Source organism: Panulirus ornatus, chromosome 18, assembly GCF_036320965.1.
Source record: "Panulirus ornatus isolate Po-2019 chromosome 18, ASM3632096v1, whole genome shotgun sequence".
Taxonomy (NCBI): Eukaryota; Metazoa; Arthropoda; class Malacostraca; order Decapoda; family Palinuridae; genus Panulirus; species Panulirus ornatus.
The window spans coordinates 1,712,675-1,728,227 of NC_092241.1; the positions used below are offsets into that span (position 1 = coordinate 1,712,675).

The 15,553-nt window shown below is 40.4% G+C and overlaps 1 pseudogene; it reads left to right on the plus strand.

Moving 5' to 3' along the window:
• LOC139754954 (pantetheinase-like) overlaps positions 1-11,529 on the plus strand; it is an 88,448-nt pseudogene extending 76,919 nt beyond the window's left edge.
• Positions 11,530-15,553: the final 4,024 nt, after the last annotated feature.

The window sequence follows — 15,553 nt, forward strand, 5'->3', positions numbered from 1 at the left end:
CCCAATTGGATTGTCCCTCAACCCTACTGTACCTAATAACCTTGCTCTTATTCACATTTACTCTCAGCTTTCTTCTTTCGCACACTTTACCAAGCTCAGTCACCAGCTTCTTCATGTTTCTCACATGAATCAGCCACCAGCCCTGTATCATCAGCGAACAACAACTGACTCACTTCCCAAGCTCTCTCATCCCCAACAGACTGCATACTTGCCCCTCTTTCCAAAACTCTTGCATTCACCTCGCTAACAACCCCATCCACAAACTAATTAAACAACCATGAAGACATCACACACCCCTGCTGCAAACCTATATTCACTGAGAACCAATCACTTTCCTCTCTTCCTACACGTACACATGCCTTTCATCCTCGATAAAAACTTTTCACTGCTTCTAACAACTTGTCTCCTACACCATATATTCTTAATACATTCCACAGAGCATCTCTATCAACTCTATCATATGCTTTCTCCAGATCCATAAATGCTACATACAAATCCATTTGCTTTTCTAAGTATTTCTTCCATACATTCCTCAAAGTGAACACTTGATCCACGCATCCTCTACCACTTCTGAAACCACACTGCTCTTCCCTAATCTGATGCTCTGTACATGCCCTCACCATCTCAATCAATACCCTCCCATATAATTTCCCAGGAATACTCAAGAAGCTTATACCTCTGAAATTTGAGCACTCACTTTTATCCCCTTTGTCTTTGTACAATGACACTATGCAAGCATTACGCCAATCCTCAGGCACCTCACCATGAGTCATACATACATTGAATAACCTTACCAACCAGTCAACAATACAGTCACCCACTTTTTTCATAAATTCCACTGCAATACCATCCGAAACCCGCTGCCTTGCCGACTTTCATCTTCCGCAAAGCTTTTACTTCCTCTTCTCTGTTTACCAAATCATTCTCCCTGACCCTCTCACTTTGCACACCACCTCGACCAAAACACCCTACATCTACCACTCTCTCATCAAACACATTCAACAAACCTTCAAAATACTCACTCCATCTTCTTACATTACCACTACTTGTTATCACCTCCCATTAGCCCCCTTCACTGAAGTTCCCATTGATTCCCTTGTGTTACGCACATTATTTACCTCCTTCCGAAGTAACTTTTTATTCTCCCTAAAATTTAATGATACTCTTTCGTCCCACCTCTCATTTGCCCTCTTTTTCACCTCTTGCACCTTCTCTTAACCTCCTGCCTCTTTCTTTTATACATCTACTCGTTTGCATTATTTACCCTGCAAAAATCGTCTAAATGCCTCTCGCTTCTCTTTCACTAACAATCTTACTTCTCCATCCCACCACTCACTACCCTTTCTAATCTGCCCACCTCCCACGCTTCTCATGCCACAAGCATCTTTTGCGCAAGCCATCACTGCTTCCCTAAATACATCCCATTCCTCCCCCACTCCCCTTATGTCCTTTGTTCTCACCTTTTTCCATTCTGTACTTATTTTCTTCTGATACTTCCTCACACAAATGTCCTTCCTAAGCTCACTTACTCTCACCACTCTCTTCACCCCAACATTCTTTCTTTATTTCTGGAAAGCCTCTACAAATCTTCACCTTCGCCTCCACAAGATAATGATCAGACATCACTCCAGTTGCACCTCTCAGCACATTAACATCCAAAAATCTCTCTTTCGCGTGGCTATCAATTAACACGTAATCCAATAACGCTCTCTGGACATCTCTCCTACTTACATATGTATACTTATTCATATCTCTCTTTTTAAACCAGGTATTCCCAATTGCCAGTCCTTTTTCAGCACATAAATCTACAAGCTCTTCACCGTTTCCATTTACAACACTGAATACCCCATGTACACCAATTATTCCCTCAACTTCTACATTACTCACCTTTGGATTCAAATCACCCATCACTGTAACCCAGTCTCGTACATCAAAATTACTAACACACTCTTAACTGCTCTCAAAACACTTGCTTCTCATGATCTTTCTTCTCATTCTCAGGTGCATATGCACGAATAATCACCCATCTCTCTCTATCCACTTTCAGTTTTACCCATATCAATCTAGAGTTTACTTTCTTACATTCAATCACATACTCCCACCATTCCTGTTTGAAGAGTAGTGCTACTCCTTCCCTTGCTCTTTTCCTGTCACTAACCCCTGACTTTACTCCCAAGACATTCCCAAACCATTGACGGGATGTCAACCAGGGAAAGTTTTGTGTGGCTTAGATGTGGAAAGAGAGATGTGGTTTCAGTGCATTATACTTGACAGCTATAGACTGAGTGTGAACGAATGTGGCCTTTGTTGTCCTTTCCTAGCGATACCTCACGCACGTGCTGGGGAGGGGGGTCTTTTCAGGTGTGGTGGGGTGGCGACGTGAATGAATAAACGCAGCAAGTATGAAGTATGTACATGTGTATATATGTATATGTCTGTGTGCGTATATGTATGTATACGTTGAAATGTATAGGTATGTATATGTGCGTGTCTGGACGTGTATGTATATACATGTGTATGTAGGTGGATTGGGCCATTCTTCAGTCTGTTTCCTTGCGCTACCTCGCTAAAGAGGGAGACAGCGACAAAGAATAATAAAAGAAAAAAAAGAAATATATATATATATATATATATATATATATATATATATATATATATATATATATATATATATATATATATATATATATATATATATATATATATATATATATATATATATATATATATATATCGCGGTCTCGTGCATCAAAACTACTAACACACTCACTCAGCTGCTCCTTTAGCACTTGCCTCTCAAGATCTTTCTTTCTCATGCCCAGGTGCATATGCACGAATAATCACCCATCTCTCTCCATCCACTTTCAGTTTTACCCATATCAATCTAGAGTTTACTTTCTTATACTCTATCACATACCCCCACCACTCCTGTTTCAGGAGTAGTGCTACTCCTTCCCTAGCTCTTGTCCTCTCACAAACTCCTGATTTTACTCGTAAGACATTCCCAAACCACTCTTCCCCTTTACCCTTGAGCTTTGTTTCACTCAGAGCCAAAACATCCAGGATCCTTTCGACAAACATACTACCTATCTGCCCTTTTTTCTCATCTTGGTTACATCCACACACATTTAGACACCCTAGTCTGAGCCTTCGAGGAGAATGAGCACTCCCCGCGTGACTCCTTCTTCTGTTCCCCTTTTAGAAAGTTAGAATACAAGGAGGGGAGCGTTTCCAGTCTCCCGCTCCCATTCCCTTTAGTCGCCCGTGTCGTACACGGGAGGAATAAGTGGGAAGTATTTTTTCTCCCCTATCCCCAGGTGAAGGTGAAGATTTGTAGAGGATTTCAGAAAAGAAGAGAGACTGTTGGGGTGAAAAGAGTGGTGAGAGTAAGTAAGCTTGGGAATGAGTCTTGTGTGAGGAAGTACCAGGAGAGACTGAGTACAGAATGGAAAAAGTTGAGAACAAAGGAGGTAAGGGGAGTGGGAGAGGAATGGGATGTATTTAGGGAAGCAGTAATGGCTTGCGCAAATGATGCTTGTGTCATGAGAAGCGTGGGAGGTGGGTTGATTAGAGAGGGTAGTGGGTGTTGGGATGAAGAAGTAAGATTTTTAGTGAAAGAGAAGAGAGAGGCATTTGGACGATTTTTGCAGGGAAATAATGCAAATGACTGGGAGATGTATAAATGAAAGAGGCAGGAGGTCAAGAGAAAGGTGCAAGAGGTTAAAAAGAGGGCAAATGAGTGTTGGGGTGTGAGAGTATCATTAAATTTTAGGGAGAACAAAAAGATGTTTTGGAAGGAGGTAAACAAAGTGCGTAAGACGAGGGAGCAAATGGGAACTTCAGTGAAGGGAGCTAATGGGGAGGTGATAACAAGTAGTGGTGATGTGAGAAGGAGGTGGAGTGAGTATTTTGAAGGTTTGTTGAATATGTTTCATGATAGAGTGGCAGATAAACGGTGTTTTGGTCGAGATGGTGTGCAAAGTGAGAGGGTTAGGGAAAATGATTTGGTAAACAGAGGATGAAAGCCGGCAAGGAAGCGGGTTTGGATGGTATTGCAGTGGAATTTATTAAAAAAGGGGGTGACTGTATTGTTGACTGGTTGGTAAGATTATCTAATGTATGTATGACCCATGGTGAGGTGCCTGAGGATTAGCGAAATGCTTGCATAGGGCCATTGTACAAAGGCAAAGGGGATAAGAGTGAGTGCTTAAATTACAGAGGTATAGGTTTTTGAGTATTTCTGGGAAATTATATGGGAGTGTATTGAGTGAGATGGTGAAGGCTTGTACAGAGCATCAGACTGGGGAGAAGCAGTGTGGTTTCAGAAGTGATAGAGGATGTGTGGATCAGGTGTTTGCTTTGAAGAATGTATGTGAGAAATACTTAGACAAGCAAATGGATTTGTATGTAGCATTTATGGATCTGGAGAAGGCATGTGATAGAGTTGATAGAGATGCTCTGTGGAAGGTATTAAGAATATATGGTGTGGGAGGCAAGTTGTTAGAAGCATTGAAAAGTTCTTATCGAGGATGTAAGGCATGTGTACTTGTAGGAAGAGAGGAAAGTGATTGGTTCTCAGTGAAGGTAGGTTTGCGGCAGGGGTGTGTGATGTCTCTATGGTTGTTTAATTTGTTTATTGATGGGGTTGTTAGAGAGTTTAATGCAAGAGTTTTGGAAAGAGGGTCAAGTATGCAGTCTTTTATGGATGAGAGAGCTTTTGAAGTTAGTCAGTTGTTTGGGTTTCGCTGATGATACAGCGCTGGTGGCTGATTCATGTGAGAAACTGCAGAAGCTGGTGACTGAGTTTGGTAAAGTGTGTGAGAGAAGAAAGCTGAGAGTAAATGTGAATAAGAGCAGCGTTATCAGGTACAGTAGGGTTGAGGGTCAAGTCAATTGGGAGGAAAGTTTGAATGGAGAAAAACTGGAGGAAGTAAAGTGTTTTAGATATCTGGGAGTGGATTTGGCAGCGGATGAAACCATGGAGATTAAGTGAATCATAGGGTGTGGGAGTGGGCGAAAGTTCTGGGAGCCTTGAAGAATGTGTGGAAGTCGAGAACATTATCTCGGAAAGCAAAAATGGGTATTTTTGAAGGAATAGTGGTTCCAACAATGCTATATGGTTGGGAGGCATGGGCTATGGATAGAGTTGTGCGGAGGAGGGTGGATTTGCTAGAATGAAATGTTTGAGGACAATATGTGGTGTGAGGTGGTTTGATCGAGTATGTAATGATAGGGTAATAGAGATGTGTGGTAATAAAACGAGTGTGGTCTCCCACTTCTCTTCGTTCCCTCCACCTCTGACACATATATCCTTTTGGTTAATCATTCCTCACTCATTTTCTCCATGTGACCAAACCTTTTCAAAACACCCTCTTCTGCTCTTTCAACCACACTCTTTTTGTTACCACATATATCTCTTAACCTTTCATTATTTACTCGATCAAACCACCATACACCACATACTGTCCTCAAACATCTCATTTCCAGCACATCTACCCTCCTCCGCACAACTCTATCTATAGCCCACGCCTTGTAGCCATATAACATTGTTGGAACTACTATTCCTTGAAACATTCCCATTTTTGCTCTCCAAGATAACGTTCTGGACTTGCACACATTTTTCAACGCTCCCAGAAGTTTCGCCTCCTCCACTGCCCTATGATCCACCTCCGCTTCCATGGTTCCATCCGCTGCCAAATCCACTCCCAGATATCTAAAACACTTCAATTCCTCTCGTTTTTCTCCATTGAAACTTACATCCCAATTGACTTGTCCCTCAACCCTACTGCACCTAATAACCCTGCTCTTATTCACATTTACTCTCAGCTTTCTTCTTTCGCACACATTACCAAACTCATTCACCAGCTTCTGCAGTTTCTCACATGAATCAGCCACCAGCGATGTATCATCAGCGAACAACAACTGACTCACTTCCCAAGCTCTCTCATCCACAACAGACTGCATACTTACCCCCTTTCCAAAACTCTTGCATTCACCTCCCTAACAACCCCATCCATAAACAAATTAAACAACCATGGAGACATCACGCACCCCTGCCGCAAACCAACATTTACTGAGAACCGATCACTTTCCTCTGTTCCTACTCGTACACATGCCTTACATCCTCGATAAAAACTTTTCATTGCTTTTATCAACTTGCCTCCCACACCATACCTTCCACAGAGCATCTCTATCAACTCTGTCATATACCTTCTCCAGATCCATAAATTGTACATACAAATCCATTTTCTTTTCTAAGTATTTCTTACATACATTCGTTAAAGCAAACATCTGATCCACATATCCTCTACCACTTCTGAAACCACACTGCTCTTCCCCCATCTGATGCTCTGTACATACCTTCACCCTCTCAATCAAAGCTTCCCATATAATTTCCTTTAAATACTCAAGAAACTTATGCCTCTGTAATTTGAGCACTCACCTTTATCCCCTTTGCCTTTGTACAATGGCACTATGCATGCATTCCGCCAATCCTCAGGCACCTCCCCATGAATCATACATACATTAAATATCCTTACCAACCGGTCAACTATAAAGTCGCCCCTCTTTTTAATAACTTCCATTGCAATACCATCCAAACCCGCTGCTTTGCCGGCTTTCATCTTCCGCAAAGCTTTTACAACCTCTTCTCTGTTTATGAAATTATTTTCCCTAACCCTCTCACCTTGCACACCACCTTGACCAAAACACCCTTTATCTGCCACTCTATCATCAAACACATTCAACAAACCTTCAAAATACTCACTCCATCTCCTTCTCACATCACCACTACTTGTTATCACCTCCCCATTTGCGCCCTTCACTGAAGTTCCCATTTGCTCCCTTGTCTTATGCACTTTATTTACCTCCTTCCAGAACATCTTTTTATTCTCCCTAAAATTTAATGATACTCTCTCATCCCAACTCTCATATGCCCTCTTTTTCACCTCTTGCACCTTTTTTTTTTTCTTTTTTTTTTTTTCATACTATTCGCTATTTCCCGCGATAACGAGGTAGCGTTAAGAACAGAGGACTGGGCCTTTGAGGGAATATCCTCACCTGGCCCTCTTCTCTGTTCCTTCTTTTGTAAAAAAAAAAAAAAAAAAAACGAGAGGGGAGGATTTCCCCTAGCCCCCCGCTCCCTTCCCTTTTAGCCGCCTTCTACGACACGCAGGGAATACATGGGAAGTATTCTTTCTCCCCTATCCCCAGGGAATATATATATATATATATATATATATATATATATATATATATATATATATATATATATATATATATATATATATATATATATATATATATATATATATTTATATATATATATATATATATATATATATATATATATATATATATATATATATATATATATATATATATATATATATATATATCTATATATATACGTATATATATATATATATATATATATATATATATATATATATATATATATATATATATATATATATATATATATATATATATATATATATATATATATATATATATATATATATATGTATATATATATATCTATATATATGTATATATATGCACATTGAATTGAATACGACGAGCATATTTATCGTTATTAATCTTCGTTTTTTATGTTATCTAATTTTCTCAATATTGTTCTCCCATGAAATGGTGCTGAGCACCAGTTGTCCAATATTATCTTATTGCTTCAATCAAGCTTTCACCTTCTCGGAGGCATCGTTAGAAATGTATAAAAGGAGAGGAAAAGCTACATCACAAAATTTTGTATATAAAATGCAAAGCACAGACGAGCCACAGGACATAGAACGGAAAAAATCGTGGAGAACACTTTTAACGATATAAATTAACAGTACCATAACGGGGAGTATGAGCTAAAGAAACTGGGTACAAAAATATATAAAAGTAAGAGAAAAGGAAAACAACATTCTTACCCGATACAGAAAGGTAGACAGACCATCACTATATATACTCTTAGGTCAACCGATACCGTTATTGTCCGAGTGTGACTTCGTGGTCAGGTCGGGCTTGTTTGACTTTCTCTGATCTTTGTAACCCAAAACCAGGTGGGTCAGTGACAAGTTTCATCTGTCCTGAAATGGTGGACTCGGTAGCTTGTGGCGGCGGCTCAGTGACGTGTTCCTCCTGCCACTAACCCACCACAAGCTACCGAGGTTGCTGACACTCAAAGAGTGCCACTAACGCCGACAACAGGGACTCCTGTGTTTACCATCCCATCATCATACCCGAGCAGCAGTGACATGGACTTGATCTTTTATGTATACGCTGACTACAAAAGAGCTTTTTCAGGACAATGCTCTACAGGCGATCACAAGACATACTTCGCCATCATCTGAAGATTCCATCGTCATTTTGGACTAACTATACCACAAACCTCTCTAGGAGGTAGAGAAACAATTGAAAAGGAAATATCAGGTTATGACTACCTTTGTAGCATGAAGGAAATCAGCAAGTCTACTTCGGGATAAACTAATATGATGCAAGTTCGGTATGTTTGTGATCTTGCAGATGCAAAATGTATGAAGTAAAAGTAAAGGACAGTGTACTGAATACAATTCAGCCAGCCATTCGGTTAGAATTATACAGTTGAGATATTACAGAACTTGGGGGAGGGGGGAGGGGGGTGCACAACAAGGAGTACTTAATCGCAAAAGATCTTCAGATCAAGCTGGGGAGAGTTTCTTCTACGCTGTGGGTAAGTAGAATGAGGTAGATCTACTTAGTATAGGAATGGTTATGGATCAAATTATGCATTTAGTGGTGATTTTTTTTGAACGCTAAGCGTTGAAAGATTACCGATCATCTGCATTGCTGTAATATTGTGGTTGATATATATTGTGTATTTAATGATGATCATTAAGTGATGAATATTTCATGTTAGTTGAGTAGCGGTAATAGCATAGTTGACATAAAGAAAACAAAGCTGTATCATTGCTTAGCTGTGCACTGGTTCTTGGATTGTTCATGACGTTCAGAATAGTAGGTAGAGGACAATTGTTCTGTCTCTACGATCACTAGTTGGTACAAGATGACAGTGGTGACTGACTGACGTCAGTCAATGCTTTCAGTTTCTACTGGGAAAGCTGAAATAAGATATCTTGGCAATAATGCTTAGATATGCTTGTCACTCGCTCATAGATATGAGTTAGATATCAAAATTGGATATCAAAATGAGAAAAGAAAATTCTAAGGACAAATCATCGCCACAAAACTACACATTATGATTTACTGATGCAACCTTTGCCGTGTTGATGATAGCTCTTTGGTTCAAACTTACTCAGGAAATTTGGATGATGGCTGAGACATTACATACGGACGCTGGTTTGGGTGGACAGCATCTCTGTATCTATAGCAGACGTGCACACGAAAAGTGCAGATGTAATCTGGGAAAAAAAAATTGAATTTCACTTGGGAAACTTTGTGATGTTTAACGAATGAATCTGTGATAATCTAGATATTCCTATTGTAATCAAGACGTGTCACTTTCGGTGACCAGCCAGAAGGATGAAGAGGTTACTGCATTCAAGAGCCTATCAAGATGTGTGTAGCTATCTTGATGGCTGTGTTGTAACAATTTTGTTTACAAATCATTGTTTAGTACGTTTACTGGAATCATAGTAGTCATTTTTTCACTCAACAAGATGTCTCTGTTCCATAATAGTGGTAAAAAGAAAAAAGATAATCAGGAAACCTCAAGATTTATCGTTTGTTTGTGGTTGGTTGTTGAGCATATCAACTGCTACGATCATTAATGTCATCCATATCAACCCATGCATCACCAGCCATAGAATTCTGAACACCTTCGTAAAGTGTTCAAGATGATTCTACGACCACACCCACTCACAGTATGCAGATGTTTTATTCTTATGTTTGTTGGATGCATGTAACAAGTCTAGGTTTCATTCAAAAACCTGTGATCAGCTTATGAACATAAGGATCAAAGTTATGAAATTTGATTTCTTAAAGTGTCAAAATATCATTGTTTTCTTTTGATATTATTTGACTGTAAATGTTAGTCATAAAACATGAAATTAAATTGCCATTCAAACAACATACATTCCTTACACTGATATGGTACCATAGTTTGAAAGCCTTTTCAGACGTGTAATATACTAACACTTTAATGAAATCTCCACCACGCGATGTTAACATCCAGATATAGTAAGAGCCTCTGTAATGGTCTATTATCTAGTACGCCAACATTTTTGGTTGGTTATTTGGCCATTAGGGTGTCATTTGCGCGATAATTCTAAGGCCATGCACACTTCGTTGCATGATGATTCTTCTGTTTAACATTTGCGATTTTCAGCTCCTCAGATCTTTAATGGGTGGAGCGCCGGCTTGGGTGTGAACCTGCTCGTTGCCAATTACCACAAGGTGGCCAGTGGCGAGCTGGGCTCCGGCATCTTCCGTGGAGCTACCTGGCAGGCGTCCGACTACACGTACGACCATAACGGTGGAACGACCTTGTTGGTGGGAACTGTATCGACATTGGTGACTGTACCTACGACACACGCCTCTGGTGTGAGCCAGGGAGATCGTGATAGCCAGGAGGGTGTCAGCGAGCAGGCTGATGGTGCTGGGAATACCGAAGACAGTTCACATCAGCCACCATCATCAGGTGCCGTTCATTTCGGCGGCACTTCACAACAACTGTATCCAATGACAGTATTAAAGGAGATCCAGGATGACTATTACAAATACATAATCACTGACGAGGGGGATTATTCTGATACATTTTCTGAGAGGCCTAGCTATCCAGACAGCAAGGTGGAAGAAATGCAGACCAAAGTCGAGTATATTTTCATTCATGAAGATTTGGAACGATATAACCACAAAGTACTTGAAAGTCAGAAGAAGATATCCTCTTCATCCAAACTCTCTGCCACAATGACAGTCTGTGTTGCACGATTGAGTACACTTATCCTTTCAACGAGAAGGAAGAAGGTTTGTATATGATTTTAGCATACAGTGGCGTTGTTGAGAAGGGTGGCGGCGTCTATCTAATGTTTACCCAGGTGTGTGCGATTGTCTTTTGTTTAACTGATGACGTCAGTAGCTGTGCACTTTGTTAGGGGAGAGAACCCAGAAGTTTCCTCCTTCCGAGCTCATAACCTGAGTGGAACTTTTGCTACGCCATATGTCTACCCTTCCGTCTTCACCCAGGATCTGAAACTCGTAAACGAAACCTTTTGGACCTACAGCTATTTCATATCAAACGGAAAAAGAAATCTCCAGATCTCTCTGGACGATAATGTCCATGGGTTACTGTCGCTGACGATGTTGGGTCGCTGGTACGAGCGGGATCCAGAAGTATGAAGGAAGGTTTGTCATAAATAAGAATCAACATAATCAATTCCCATAAGTTTTATCAGATAGTTAAATGTAGTCAGCCATGTTAACAGACATTTTCTCGATGTACAATGATATTTTGCAAATATCCTAAAATTTTGTGGAAAATGTTGACTGAATTATCATTATTATTTCTATAAAAAAATAATTCCCGTTGACCATCTCTCCTACTCACCAGTCCTTTTTCAGTACATAACTCCACAAACTTTTCACCATTTCTATTCATGACATTGAATACCTCATGCACACTAATCATACCATCAACTACCACTTTATTTACCTTCCCATTTGAATAATTCATTATTAGTACACGGTCTTGTGCACCAAAACTGCTGACATACTCACTCAGCTGCTCCCAAAACACATGCCTCTCATGATCTTTCCTCTCATGGTCAAGTGCATGAACACCAATAATCACCCATTTCACGCCATCCACTTTCAGTTTTACCCACATCAATCTAGATATAACTTTCTTACACTCTATCACACACTTCCACAACTCCTTACTTAGCTCTTGATCTCTCACCAACCCCTGTCGTTACTACAAAGACTTTTCCAAACCATTTTTCCACTTTGCCTTTATGCCGCTTTTCACTCAGAGCCAGAGCATCCAAGTTGCTTTCCTTAAACTTATCTCTCCTTTTTTCTCATCGTGGCTTCATCCACACGCATTCAGACACACCAGCCTGAGCCTTCGAGGAGGATGAGCACTCCCCACTTGATTCCTTCTTTTGTTTCCTCTTTTGGAAATTGAAATGCAAAAACGGGAGGGTTTCTAGCCCCCTTCCCCGCCTCCTTTAGTCGCCCTTTACAACACCAGCGGAATACGAAGGTAGAATTCTTTTTTCCCTACCTCAGGGAGAAGAGAGTGGTGAAAGTAAGTGAGCTTGGAAAGGAGACTTGTTTGAAGAAATACTAGCGGAGATTGACTGTAGAGTGATAAAAGGTGAAAGCAAGTGAAGTGAGGGAGTGGGTGAGGAATGGGAGGTCTTTGAGGAGGCATTGATGGCATGTGGAATAGATGCATGAGAGGTGGGATGAAGAAGTAAAGTTGCTAGTGAGAGAGAAAAATGAAGCGTTTAGGAGGTACTTACAAGGAAGGAGTGCAAATGATTGAGAAGTTAAGAGAAAGCGCAAGGATGCAAGGGTTGAAAAAGAGGGCAAATGAAAGTTGGGATGAGAGAGCATAATTAAACTTTATGGAGAATAAAGATATGCTTTGAAAGGAGGTAAATAATGTGCGAATGACAAGAGAACAAATGGGAACATCGTTGAAGGGGCTAAAAGGGAAATGATAACACAAAGGGATTCAGTGAAAAGGTGGAGTGAATATTTTGAATGATTGTTAGATGTGTTTGATGACAGAGTGGCCGGTGTAGGGTGTTATAGCTGGGGCGGTATGCTAAATGGGAGAATTAGGATGAGTGGTTTGTTGAAGAGAGATATAGTGAAAACCTTGAGGACGATGAGATCCGGCAAGACGGAGGGAATCGATGGCAGTGCAGTTGAATATATCAAGAATATGACTGACTGTGTTGTTGATTGGTTGGTAAGGATATTCAGTGTATGTATGGCTCATGGTGAAGTACCTGAGGAGTGACGGAATGCATGTATAGTGCCAATGTGTAAAGGAAAAGGGGATAAAGGTGAGCGTTCCATTTACCTGGGAAATTGTATTAGAGGATATTGATTGGGAAGTTGAAGGCATGTGTAGAGCATCAGACTATGGAAGAACAGAATCGTTTCAGAAGCGGTAGAGGATGTGTGGCTCAGGTGTTTGCTCTGAAGAAAGTATGTGAGAAATACTTTGAGAAACAGATAAATTTGTACATGGCAATTACGGATCTGAAGGAGGCATATTATAGTGTTGATAGAGATGCTTTGTGTAAGGCCTTAAGAATATATGGTTTGGGAGATAAGCTGCTAGAAGCAGTGAGAAGTTTGTATCATTGGTGTAAGGCATGTGTAAGAGTAGGAAAAGAGGAGAATGATTGGTTCCCAGTGAAGGTCAGTCTGTGTTAAGGGCGTGTGATGTCACTATGTTTAATTTTTTTCATGGATGAGGTGGTGAGGGAAGTAAATACAAGAGTTTTGGAGAGGAGATGAATATGCAGACAGTTGGGGATAAGAAGGCCGGGGAAATGGGTCAGTTGTTGTTCGCCAATGATGCAGCACTATTGGCTGATTCGAATGAGAAACTGCAATGACTGAGCGTAGAGGTGCGTGTGAAAGGAGAAAATTGAAAGTAAATGAATAAGAGTAAGATTATTAGGCTCAGCAGGGTTTAGTGACAATGTACTTGGGATATAAGTTTGAATGTAGAAAAATTGGGGAAAGCGAAGTGCTTTAGATATCTTGGAGTGGAACTGGCAGCAAATGGAACCATGGGATCGGAAGAGAGACATAGAGTAGAGAAAGGGGCAAAGATTCTGGGAGCGATGAAGAATGTGTGAAAAGAGAGCACCTTATCTCGGAGCGCAAAAATGGGTGTGTTTGAAGGAAAAGTATTTCCATCAGTATCATACGGTGTCGAGGCATGGACAATAGATAGGAAGGAGGATGTGTTGGGTATGAAATGCTTTAAGACAATATGCTGTGTGAGATGATTTGATCGAGTAAGTAATGAAAGGGTAACAGAAATGTGTGTTAGAAAATAGAGTCTTGATAAGAGAGCAGAAGAGGGTGTGTTGAAATGGTTTGGATATATTGAGAAAATGAAGAAGGAAAGATTGAAAAAGAGGGTATATGTGTCAGAAGTAGAGGGAACAAGGAGAAGTGGAAGACCAAACTGTAGGTGGATGGATGGAGCGAAAAAGATTTTGAGTTATCGGGCCCTGAACATGCAGGACGGTGAATGTCGTAGACGGAACTGACTAAATTGAAATTGCAGAAGCTGGTGACTGAGTTTGGTAAAGTGTGTGAAAGAAGAAAGTTAAGAGTAAATGTGAATAAGAGCAAGGTTATTAGGTACAGTAGGGTTGAGGGTCAAGTCAATTGGGAGGTAAGTTTGAATGGAGAAAAACTGGAGGAAGTAAAGTGTTTTAGATATCTGGGAGTGGATCTTTCAGCGGATGGAACCATGGGAGCGGAAGTGGATCATAGGGTGGGGGAGGGGGCGAAAATCCTGGGAGCCTTGAAGAATGTGTGGAAGTCGAGAACATTATCTCGGAAAGCAAAAATGGGTATGTTTGAAGGAATAGTGGTTCCAACAATGTTCTATGGTTGCGAGGCATGGGCTATGGATAGAGTTGTGCGCAGGAGGATGGATGTGCTGGAAATGAGATGTTTGAGGACAATGTGTGGTGTGAGGTGGTTTGATCGAGTAAGTAACGTAAGGTTAAGAGAGATATGTGGAAATAAAAAGAGTGTGGTTGAGAGAGCAGAAGAGGGTGTTTTGAAATGGTTTGGGCACATGGAGAGAATGAGTGAGGAAAGATTGACCAAGAGGATATATGTGTCGGAGGTGGAGGGAACGAGAAGTGGGAGACCAAACTGGAGGTGGAAAGATGGAGTGAAAAAGATTTTGTGTGATCGGGGCCTGAACATGCAGGAGGGTGAAAGGAGGGAAAGGAATAGAGTGAATTGGAGCGATGTGGTATACCGGGGTTGACGTGCTGTCAGTGGATTGAATCAGGGCATGTGAAGCGTCTGGGGTGAACCATGGAAAGCTGTGTAGGTGTGTATATTTGCGTGTGTGGACGTATGTATATACATGTGTATGGGGGTGGGTTGGGCCATTTCTTTCGTCTGTTTCCTTGCGCTACCTCGCAAACGCGGGAGACAGCGACAAAAAAAAAATATATATATATACACACATTCATATACGTATACCTCTAAATGTAGATTTAGTCAACAAGATAAACAATATCAATGTTAATTTTGATTTCAAACTAGTTAGCTTTGATGTTTCCTCACTTTTCACTAAAGTTCAAGTTGATGAAAATTTAGAATATTTATTTGATGTCTTGGATGATATTCATTTACCAGTTTCAACGTCTGTTTTCATTGAACTGATAAAATTGTGTATAAAAGACTGTGGATTTCAATTCAATGGAGATTATTATGCTCAAAAATTTGGTATGGCAATGGGTAACCCTCTTTCACCTGTACTAAGTAATCTTTAAATGGAATTTTTTGAAACAAAATTACTAAAGGATATCTTACCTTCAAATGCAATTTG